Raw genomic sequence first — 9,937 nt, 5'->3', positions numbered from 1 at the left:
TCATTGATTAGTTCCTAAATAGCAACCATAAAGAACGTGACAAGAAGCACATATGCATAACCCATGGACATGGACAATGGTGTGGGATTGCCTGAAGGTGGGGGCTGGGTAGAGGCAGGCAAAAGGGGAAAATGTGGGGAGAGTTGTAATAGCATAAACAATAAAATGCAATTAAAATCTATAAAAATCAACTTTGCCAAGAAAAAAGAATGTGACAAAGAAAAGATAAGTTTCTGGGGTTTTTTTTCACATAACACTGCATCACATTTTTTAAAGATTTTATTTATTTATCTTTAGAGAGGAAGGGAAGGAGAGAAGGAGAGAAATATCAATGAATGGTTGCTTCTTGTGAGTCCCCTGCTGGGAACTGGCCTGCAGCCCAGGCATGTGCCCTGACTGGGAATTGAACCGCGATCGTGTGGTTTGCAGCCCGGGCTCAATCTACTGAGCTACACCAGCCAGGGCACATTTTTAATATGTTTTATTGACTATGCCATTACAGTTGTCCCATTCCCCCCCTTCATTCCTCTCCACCCTGCACACTCACTCTCCCCATCCTTTCCCCTGAAGTTCATGTCCATGTGTCACAAGTTCTTTAGATTCTATATTTCCCATACTATTCTTGTCCTCCCCCCCTCTATTTTCTACCTACCTTCTATGGTACTTAGTCTTTGTATTTTCTCCCTCCCCTCCTCCTTCCACCCCCCTGTTGCTAACCCTCCATGTGATCTCCATTTCTATGGTTCTGCTCCTGATCTAACTGCCCACTTAGTTTGTTTTTGTTTTAGGTGTGGTTGTTAATAACTGTGAGTTTGCTGTCCTTTCACTGTTCATATTTTTTATCTTCTTTTTCTTAGATAAGTCCCTTTAACATTTCATATAATAAGGGCTTGGTGATGATGAACTCCTTTAACCTGACCTTATCTGAGAGGCACTTTACCTGTCCTTCCATTCTAAATGAAAGCTTTGCTGGATAGAGCAATCTTGAATGTCGGTCCTTGCCTTTAATGACTTGGAATACTTCTTTTCAGCCCCTTCTTGCCTGCAAGGTCTCTTTTGAGAAATCAGCTGACAGTCTGATGGGCACTCCTTTATTGTGGAGGATGATATTGGGGAAAGTGTCAAAAGATCCTTTACAAACTTAACTGCTCATCACGGTCATTTGCCAGACTTGTTCAAAATACAAAATCCTATTCCCTGCTTTGTGAAATGCTGATTCATTAGCTTTGGAGTTGGTACAAAGGATATGTATTTCTAACAGATGTTCCAAGTGATTCTGATGATAAGTATGGCTTAGAAGCTGCTGCAGGTCATTCCTCCAAAGCTCTCAACAGTGCGGAGCCCCAGGCAGCCATGGGACAGCACCTAGAGAGTGGACACACTGGGAAGACCAATCACAGTAGGACAAAGGCATAAACACAAACAACTAACCACAAGAAAGGAATCAAACCACCAACCTCATTTATAAAATTCTGAGGTGCAGGGGAAAGCCCATTCACAAGCTTAATCAACAAATTGAGATTCCAAGAATGATGGGCAAGCACTGTGTTTTATATGTCTTAGCCTTCTCACCCAGGTAATGAGATCCAACAGAAGTTAATCTCTCACCAATATCACCAATCAAGTAAGTCTTTCTTCTTCCTGGTTGAAAGACTAAGTGAAGAGCGTATAGGGAGAGACAGAAATGTCACCCCAACACCACCCCTGCCCTGCTGGGAGGAAAGTGGACTGATTTCTCCTCCTAGGGAAACAGAAATTAACAGTATACAATTTCTAACAATGACAATCAGAATTTATCTTTATCATAAGGCTACAATCATATCAGCCCAGCATTCTGATTTCGATGGACATAACAAGAGGACAAAAAGTGGTGAGCAAGCTTGGCTTTGTCCTTGATCATATCCAAAGTATATTAAAGATATACATGCCAAACACAGGTCAGAATAAAAGTGAGTTACTCTGGGTCAAGATGAAGGCATAGGTGAATGCAGTACTCACATTCTCCCACAACCACATCAAAATTACACCTAAACTACAGAAAAAAACAACATCATTCAGAACTGCCTGAAATCTAACTGAATGGAGGTCCTACAACTAAGGATGTAAAGAAGCCACATAGAGACTGGTGGGAGGTGCAGAGACACAGAACAGGCTGGTCCCACACCCTACCATGTGTGGTAGACAAAAATCAGGAGGGGAATCTCCTCTGTGGAGGCCCCTCTAAGAAGCTAGGGGTCCCAGCCCCACACCAGGCCCCCCAGCCGAGAGTTCCAGTGCCAGAAAGAGAAGACTCTGTAACTCTGCCTGTAAAAAGCAACAAATATTGCGGCTAAGTAAGATGGAGGGGCTTCTGGGGTCCCAGGCATTCCTCTTAAAGGTCTACACAGGCTAACTGGGACTCACACCCTCTGAGCTCCCATGCTGAGGCAGCAACTTAAAAGGCACCGCCTGTGGGGAGGAACTGACTTCTCTGGCATCAGAGTGAGAAGTGGAGAGGCAGAACTGCTGGCAGAGGCCGCTGTTCCTTTTCTGAGCCTTCGCCCCACAGAGCTAGCAAGTAGGCACAATGTCTAAGTCTCCATCAACCTGGCTAACACTTTCACCCCACCTTGATAATTTCCTGACACCCAACCCCACCCAACTTTCAGGGCCATCCAAGCTGTTTCCAGTGGTCTTTCCATAGAATAGCCTGTCTTGGTTCATGCTTCAGAATTTTATAAAATCTCTCAAATGAGCAGTATTTGTCCTCAGCATGCCCTATACCTCTTGCTAAATATCCCAAGCCTGGCATTAGTGGAAGCCAGCCTTGGTTTAAAGGTTAGCTTCTCCTAGGCACCTCCAAGCCCAGCACAAGGAGCAGCCATCTGCAGATCACTTTGTAGCTCATGCCAGGAGGCCCAGGGCAGATTGCAGGAGGCAGCTGACCTTGGCTTAAATTTCCCAGGTGGTTCCAGAGCCAGCACACCCAGAGGATAACTCGAGACAATGTCAAAACACCACCCCAACATTGCCACCAGCAGTACATTCAAGGGGTAGACTCATCAGACACCAGAGACCTATTGATTTGTTGAAGTAAAGTCTGCTCTGTGGGTTGGGGGTGATCCTCCAACATGGTCCTGGCCAGTCTTCACAGCCAATCCATCTGGGGGAAAATTCCTTCCATTGATGTGCTCACAGAAATCTAAGCCCAACTACAACAGGAGCATGCACACAACCCATGAAGGGGTGGAGGTGGAAACACACCTGTAGTGCCCAGCTCTGGTGAACAGGGAGGCTGTGCCACTGGACCCTACCAGACACCTACTATATTAGGCCCCTCTGCCAAAGCCCAGGAGACAGTAGTAGTAATACTGCTACCTAATCTATAGAAATGAACACAGGGAAGAAGTCAAAATGAGGATACAAAGAAACAGGTCCCAAGTGAAAGAACAAGATAGAGAACTAAATGAAATGGAGGCAAGCAAACTAACAGATACAGAGTTCAAAACAATGATTATAAGGATATTCAAGGAACTTAGAGAAAACCTCAACAGCATAAAAAAGGACATGGGAACCATGAAAAAGAACCAATAGGAAATGAAGAATACACTAACTGAAATAAAGAATAATTTATAGGAAATCAACAGTAGAAAAGATGAAGCCAAAAATTGAATCAACAATTTGGAATATAAGGAAGCAAAAAACACCCAATCAGAATAGCAAAACAAAAAAAGAATCAAAAGCAAAAATGAGGATAGTGTAAGGAGCTCTGGGCCAACCTCGGGCGAACCAACAATCACAACAAAGTCGTGCTGAGAGGAGAAGAGAGAGGGCGAGAAATTAAAAACCTGTTTGATTGCAGAGCTTCATTTGTGGCAGTACTGCCATTATCCTGCTGAAAGAAAATCTTGTGTAGATCATTTCTGATTTTGCCTTCATGAGGGTAGAATTGTGACACACTGACATGGACAATTCTGAGAAAAAAAAAGAAAACCCTGTTTGAAAAAAATAATTACAGAAAACTTCTTCATTTTCCTGGTAAAGAAAATAGGCATACAAGTCCAGAAAGCAGACAGTCCAAAACAAGATGAACCCAAAGACACCCACAGCAAGACACAGTTAAAGACAAAAAAAAAAATCTTAAAAGCAGCAAGTAAAAAGCAATTAGGTATCTATAAGGGAACTCCAATAAGTCTGTCGGCTGATTTCTCAACAGGAACTTTGCAGACCACAAAGGATTGGCAAGAAATATTCAAAGAGATGAAAAGCAAGGACCTACAGCCAAGATTACCCAGTTAAGTTATCATTTACAATTGAAGGACAGATAAAGAGCTTCCCAGACAAGAGAAAACTGAAGGAGTTCATCACCACAAAACCAGTATTACATGAAATGTTAAAGGGCCTTATTTAAGAAGAAAGAAAAAATAAAAATATATAAACAAAATGGCAATGATACATATCTATCAAAAATTGAATCTAAAAATCAAACTAAATGAACAAGCAGAACAGAAACAGATTCGTAGATACAGAGAACATTTGGATAGTTGCCAGATGGGAGGAGGGTTGGGAGGATGGGTGAAGAAGGTGAAGGGATTAAGTAGAAACTGCAGGTCACAGAATAGTCACAGGGATGTGAAGTCAGTATATTCTAATAACTATGGATGTTGTCAGATGGGTATGAGCTGATCACTTTGTAACTTAGATAATGTGATTAGACATTATCTAATAATGATTAGATAATGTCTAATCACTGGGTATATACCTGAAACTAACATAATATTGTCTATCAGCTGTAATTTAAAAAATGCTTCAATGATTTAAAGAAAATAAATAAAAAGTGAAAATGAAAATAACAAAATAAAATTGGTATGTTCAGTAGGCATCTTTTTAAAAAATATTTATTTATTTATCTTTAGAGGTGAAGGGAAGGAGAGAGGAAGAGAAACATCAATGTATGGTTGCCTCTCGTGCAACCCCTGCTGGGAACTGGCCCCTTCCAGGAACTGGCCTGCAACCCAGGCATGTGCCCTGACTGGGAATTGAACTGCGATCATCTGGTTCACAGGCCCACGCTCAATCCACTGAGCCACACCAGCCAGGGCGTTCAGTAGGCATCTTTCATCCAGGAGTTTTAGAAAATGCTCGGCGACTTTAACCCAGGTGAGCCCCAAGTTTCTTCCCCCACCCCCTAAGAATGAAGCTCAATCTTGCCTGCGTGGGCACACCCAGCTCCAGCACAGGACAAACCCAATTCCAGTATCACAGTGTCAAGCCTGCCCCTTCCTTTTTTGTGTGTGCCTGTGTCTTAACGTGTATTTTATGATTCAGCTTGATGCATTTGATGGGAAGATAAAACAGAAATAATGTAGTACTAAATACCAAACACTGAGGTGCACCAAGTGATTACTGAGTAGCCTGTAGATTAACATGGGAATGCTTTCTTGGGAAGAATAAAAGTTCTGAAAAATGTTCACCCAGTTTAAAAATGGGACAGGCTCTGACAAAAGTGATTGGAAAATGATTTTGAAGACATGCAAGTGTCTCTCCAGTTATCATTCTCCCTGTCCCAATAATGTCTCGGTGATTTTTTTTCACTGCATGTCACCATGGTGATTTATCAGACACACTAGATGTCTCTTCCACCTAAACCAAACTAAATATCAGTCATGTTTAAGAAAACAAAACTTCCCAACCTCCTTGACATATGCAAACATTTATGAAGAGAGGCACATAATCAACTTCCAGATTTCTCTTTTTCTCTGCAACTATCTTCCTCCATCCTCACTCTGTGAGAGCACCTGTCTAAATCCTCAGCAGTCAGTCAGTAAACACAGCCTCCCAAGGCTGCGTCCTCAGTGAAGTGATGAATCTAGACTCAAGAGTCCAGTGTATTTACTCAATGAAGCTTTCAATTAAAAACCAACAAGGAAGCCCCAGATGAACTCAAATATTGGAGAAATGAGAAAACTGGCATGTGTTAAACAAATATTTGTAATGCAAAATGTGCTGTGTGACAACCGAATGGAAATCTAAATGCTTGAAGGAACACCAGAGGCAAGTAACTTCAAAAGAAAAGCCATCTTTTCTTTTGGGGAAAAAAAAAAGTTTAAAAGGAGAAAGCAATTTGCCTCTGTTCTACCACCTAATAATATTTGTTCATGAAAATATTTTGGTGGTTTGAACCTCTCAAGAGGTAACAAAATAGAATTTTTATTTGATTCAGGATATATTTTTGGTATTTTATAGCATTGGATTTTTACTGTATTTAAGCTCAGGTCAAGTTCAAACTGGTTCCCTGGTTGGTTTGAAAACAGAGGGGATAAAACAAGTTTTATTTCTGTTAGAGCAAAAGTATATTTTTTGAGTTCATCTATAAATTCAACAAATTAATATAGTTAGTTTCAGGGTTCAAGATTTAATCCACAGTTTCATTTAAGATGAACTTTCACATAGAAAATTTTGGCCATATTTATTCCCTGTTCTAACATTTGCTTCCCATGATGGCTATGCCCCAATTTATAGTAGGCAATAGGCTATTTTTATTTCTCCACATAAAAGCCCCATGCTTTTTGTTACCATAGTGTTTTATTTACACCTCACACTTATGATACACAACACTAGAATTGATATATCTTGTCCAAGAACTGTTTGTAACACGTGTAGGTGGTGTTAACTTATTTCTTTTCCAAAATCCTCACTTTACTGCTTTCTCAGGGGTGCCTCTGTAAGTGTAGTGTCACGTCTCAGTAATTTTTTTTAAATACCATATTTCTTCTTATATTGGCTACCTTACTTTATTTACTTCTGAAATCACTATTTACAAAGCGAAAAGCTGACACAGAGTGTCACTGTTGTATTGTAACAATGACGAGATAAACAGCCACATTTACCTGATTTTTTTTGTTTGCTTTCCTCTTAAAATCTTAGGCATTACCAGACAGAAGGCTTTTAAACCACAAAACATAATATGAAACAAAATTCTGGGGTCTAGAACAATACTCTTCTGAGAATAATTTCTCTAAGTGCCTATATGACGTATGTCAGGGTGCTTTTCCTCCCAGATAGCTCCCCCTTCCAGGGCATTTATCTTGTCCACAATGCTCCCAGTTTATCATGGAAAGGATTTACACAGCCCTGAAAGGCATCGTTAGTGCATTATTGCTTCTCTGCGCTCACATACAGCATGGAGATGGCTGCAGTAAACCAGGGAGAAGGGAGCAATCCTTCACAACAGTCTTTTACGGGGGCAAGCACCACTCACTGCCAACTCCACCCTAGATCACAGCACGTACTGTTGAACAAATTCAGAAGTGCAGGAACACAAGCAGTGAGTGCAGTGGCATCCACTCGGGGCACGCAGCGTGCTGATTGCTCTGCGTTCCTCTGGAGGGATCTGTAGGTCCCTGTGTCTTCCCGGTGTTTCAGTGGTGATCTCCTGATGTTTTAAATGACTGCATATCCCCTACCTGGCTGAGTCTTTTCCAAGGCAGCATATACACCACACATACTTAGCACTAAGACTACATTTCAAGCAGTACATTTTGACATGACTTATTTGATGAGGTTGTTTTGATGCTTCAAAACACCCAAGATAAAAGTAAAGTCACTATTTTTTTAACTTTTCTTCATAATAAAAAAATGTGCAGTACTTATCCCTAATTCCTACTCCATCCTTGAGTGTTGCCCTCATTTGGGATGCCCACACCATTGTTCTAACCTATTCTGAGGGTCATTCCAAATGGACGCTGGTTTCATCTGCTGGCTGGCAATTTCCAAAATGTAAAAGTTTCATGGGTTGTGTTTCAGATTATACTAAAACACTTCTAATCTAAAATGACCAGATTAAACTATCATAGCAACATATCAAAATAAATGTGGATGTTGCTGAGAGTTCTAATCCTGCCTAATACCAGTCAAGGCCGTATATCATAGCCACCGGCTAGCTCTTTCAAACACTTCCCCTCTTCCCCAAAATAATTTTGACCATCCTCTATCAAAATGTACCCGTCACTGGCTACATCTGCTGGGGGCCCAGAGCTCTGATAATATAAGAATCTGACTAGAGCACTTCTGAGCATGGCTAGTAGGAAAAGGCAAAGAAGAGATCATTTCTAATTACCGACTGTACATTCTGTAAACATTATAGAATTTACTATATACATACATAAAGAGTGTAAGATATTATTATTATACTTATTTTACAGATGAGAAAACCAAGGCCAGACTATTTACAGTTATTCCCCATATTCACTCACCTAATAAATGACAGAGCCAGAATTCAATGCAGTTCTGTCCAATTTAAACATCTATGTTCTTTGTACCTCATCAACTAAATTAATCTGTTAATATTCTCAGAGAACATTTGCATTTTATTCAAAGCTTTAACATCTTCCAGGAGCTGAAAGGGCTCCATAATAAATGCAGGCTGAGAGGAAGAACTACCGTTCCCCGGAGGCCAAGATGAACTGCCCGTCAGGCCAGCAGTGAGGGCAGAATACGAACGACCCTCTATCGGCCTCATTTAGATTGCTCTTCAACAAAGTCCCAACCCACGTCCCTCCGGTTCACTCGGGGTTAGAGGACAATGAGGCTGACACTGCTGGCTGACTACCGATAAGCTTTCTTTCCTCTTTCATAAAAAATGCTGGGTTTCTTACCTCAGTCCATGGCTGCCCAGAAACAAAGTAAAGAAAAAGAAAAACTGTTCCTTAGACTCATCTGCAGTTCTATGGGGCCAGATACCTAAGTTCTGGCTGATGAGATCCAAGCACAACTGATGTGCCACACCTCCAGGGGCCATTCTTCAAAGCTAGTTGGCATGTGCCCCTGGTCCCAGCCCCTCCTCCTCCCCGTCACCTAGAATATGAACCCGATGGCCAACGCTGCTACCATCTTCTTGGGTCGCTGACTGATATCAAAGGAACAGAAGGCACAAAAATTGTATCAGCAAGCTGGAGGGACACCAGATTGCTCACAACTTGTAGACTGCCTACATGCCTCCACACTTCCAAGTCAGAGTGAAATAAACTTCTAACTTACTGACTTTGGTTTCATTTTACCATTAGATAAATGAAGCCAATTTCTAGTGATAAACACAGGCAGGATTGATGGGAAATGTTTCCCAGTCTTGTAAGCCCAGTGAACAATGACCTAGCCTAAGAAAGAACAATCTGTCCAATAAACACTATTTAGAATATGAAGATCTGCAGGAACATTAATGAGGGGGAAAGAATTATAAAAATCATGAAATGAAATTACATCCATGTGGCCTTTTATCCAGTCCTAATGTAATCACCGTAATTTGAATAGTGTTGTGTCATTCTCTATAACCAACGTATTAGCATAAATAGAACATTCAAATGTATCTCATAATGACTGAATTACGATGATCAAAGGAAAGGGGCAGCAGAAAACCATCCCTGGTACTGAATCTCTGCCTAAGAAAACAGCATTACTTTTTAAGAAAAGAGATCAGCTTTGAAGCCATTAGCAAAAATGTGTTCTTTTCAGAACTGTGTAGCTACCTTCTTTAATAAGAGAATAAAACATCATTTTTAAACTTCCTAGGAGACAGAGAGAAATGGAATATTTTATTATTCTCAAAAGTGTTATAACTGTGACGGAAAATCAATAACTTTACGGGGGGTTAGAGACAGATCTGGAGCCCTGACCCCAGGGTTGAAGGTGAGATTGCCTGTCTGGGCCAGACTAAGAGCTTCCTAGGACAGAGCTGTTGTCTGCTGTGTGCCTCTGCGATGATATTTACAGCCACATCCAGAGGCCAGGTTCTTCATCCTCTGGGGATATTCCCTTACCTCAGAAAGACGATGACAAGGAACTGAGAACAATGTGCATTTTTGAAACATCATGAAAGTTTCTGTCTCAGATCACGGTCAGACGGTGCCAACTCACCTAGGAAGCAAAACTTAATCACGATTCCACGCACCTTCTGCTGTAG

General features: G+C 41.1%; 1 non-coding gene across 1 annotated transcript; it reads left to right on the top strand.

Annotated features, from left to right (window-relative positions):
• Nucleotides 1-3,823: 3,823 nt before the first annotated feature.
• On the top strand, nucleotides 3,824-3,953 carry LOC118982761 (small nucleolar RNA SNORA69). Its single transcript, XR_005065600.1, has one exon. It is a non-coding gene; the product is annotated as a small nucleolar RNA SNORA69 (small nucleolar RNA).
• Nucleotides 3,954-9,937: the final 5,984 nt, after the last annotated feature.

Source organism: Sturnira hondurensis, unplaced genomic scaffold (assembly GCF_014824575.4).
Source record: "Sturnira hondurensis isolate 20B ecotype Veracruz unplaced genomic scaffold, ASM1482457v3 Scaffold0002039, whole genome shotgun sequence".
Taxonomy (NCBI): domain Eukaryota; kingdom Metazoa; phylum Chordata; class Mammalia; order Chiroptera; family Phyllostomidae; genus Sturnira; species Sturnira hondurensis.
Note: the sequence above shows the minus strand (reverse complement) of the source record. Positions and strands in the feature narration are given on the sequence as shown.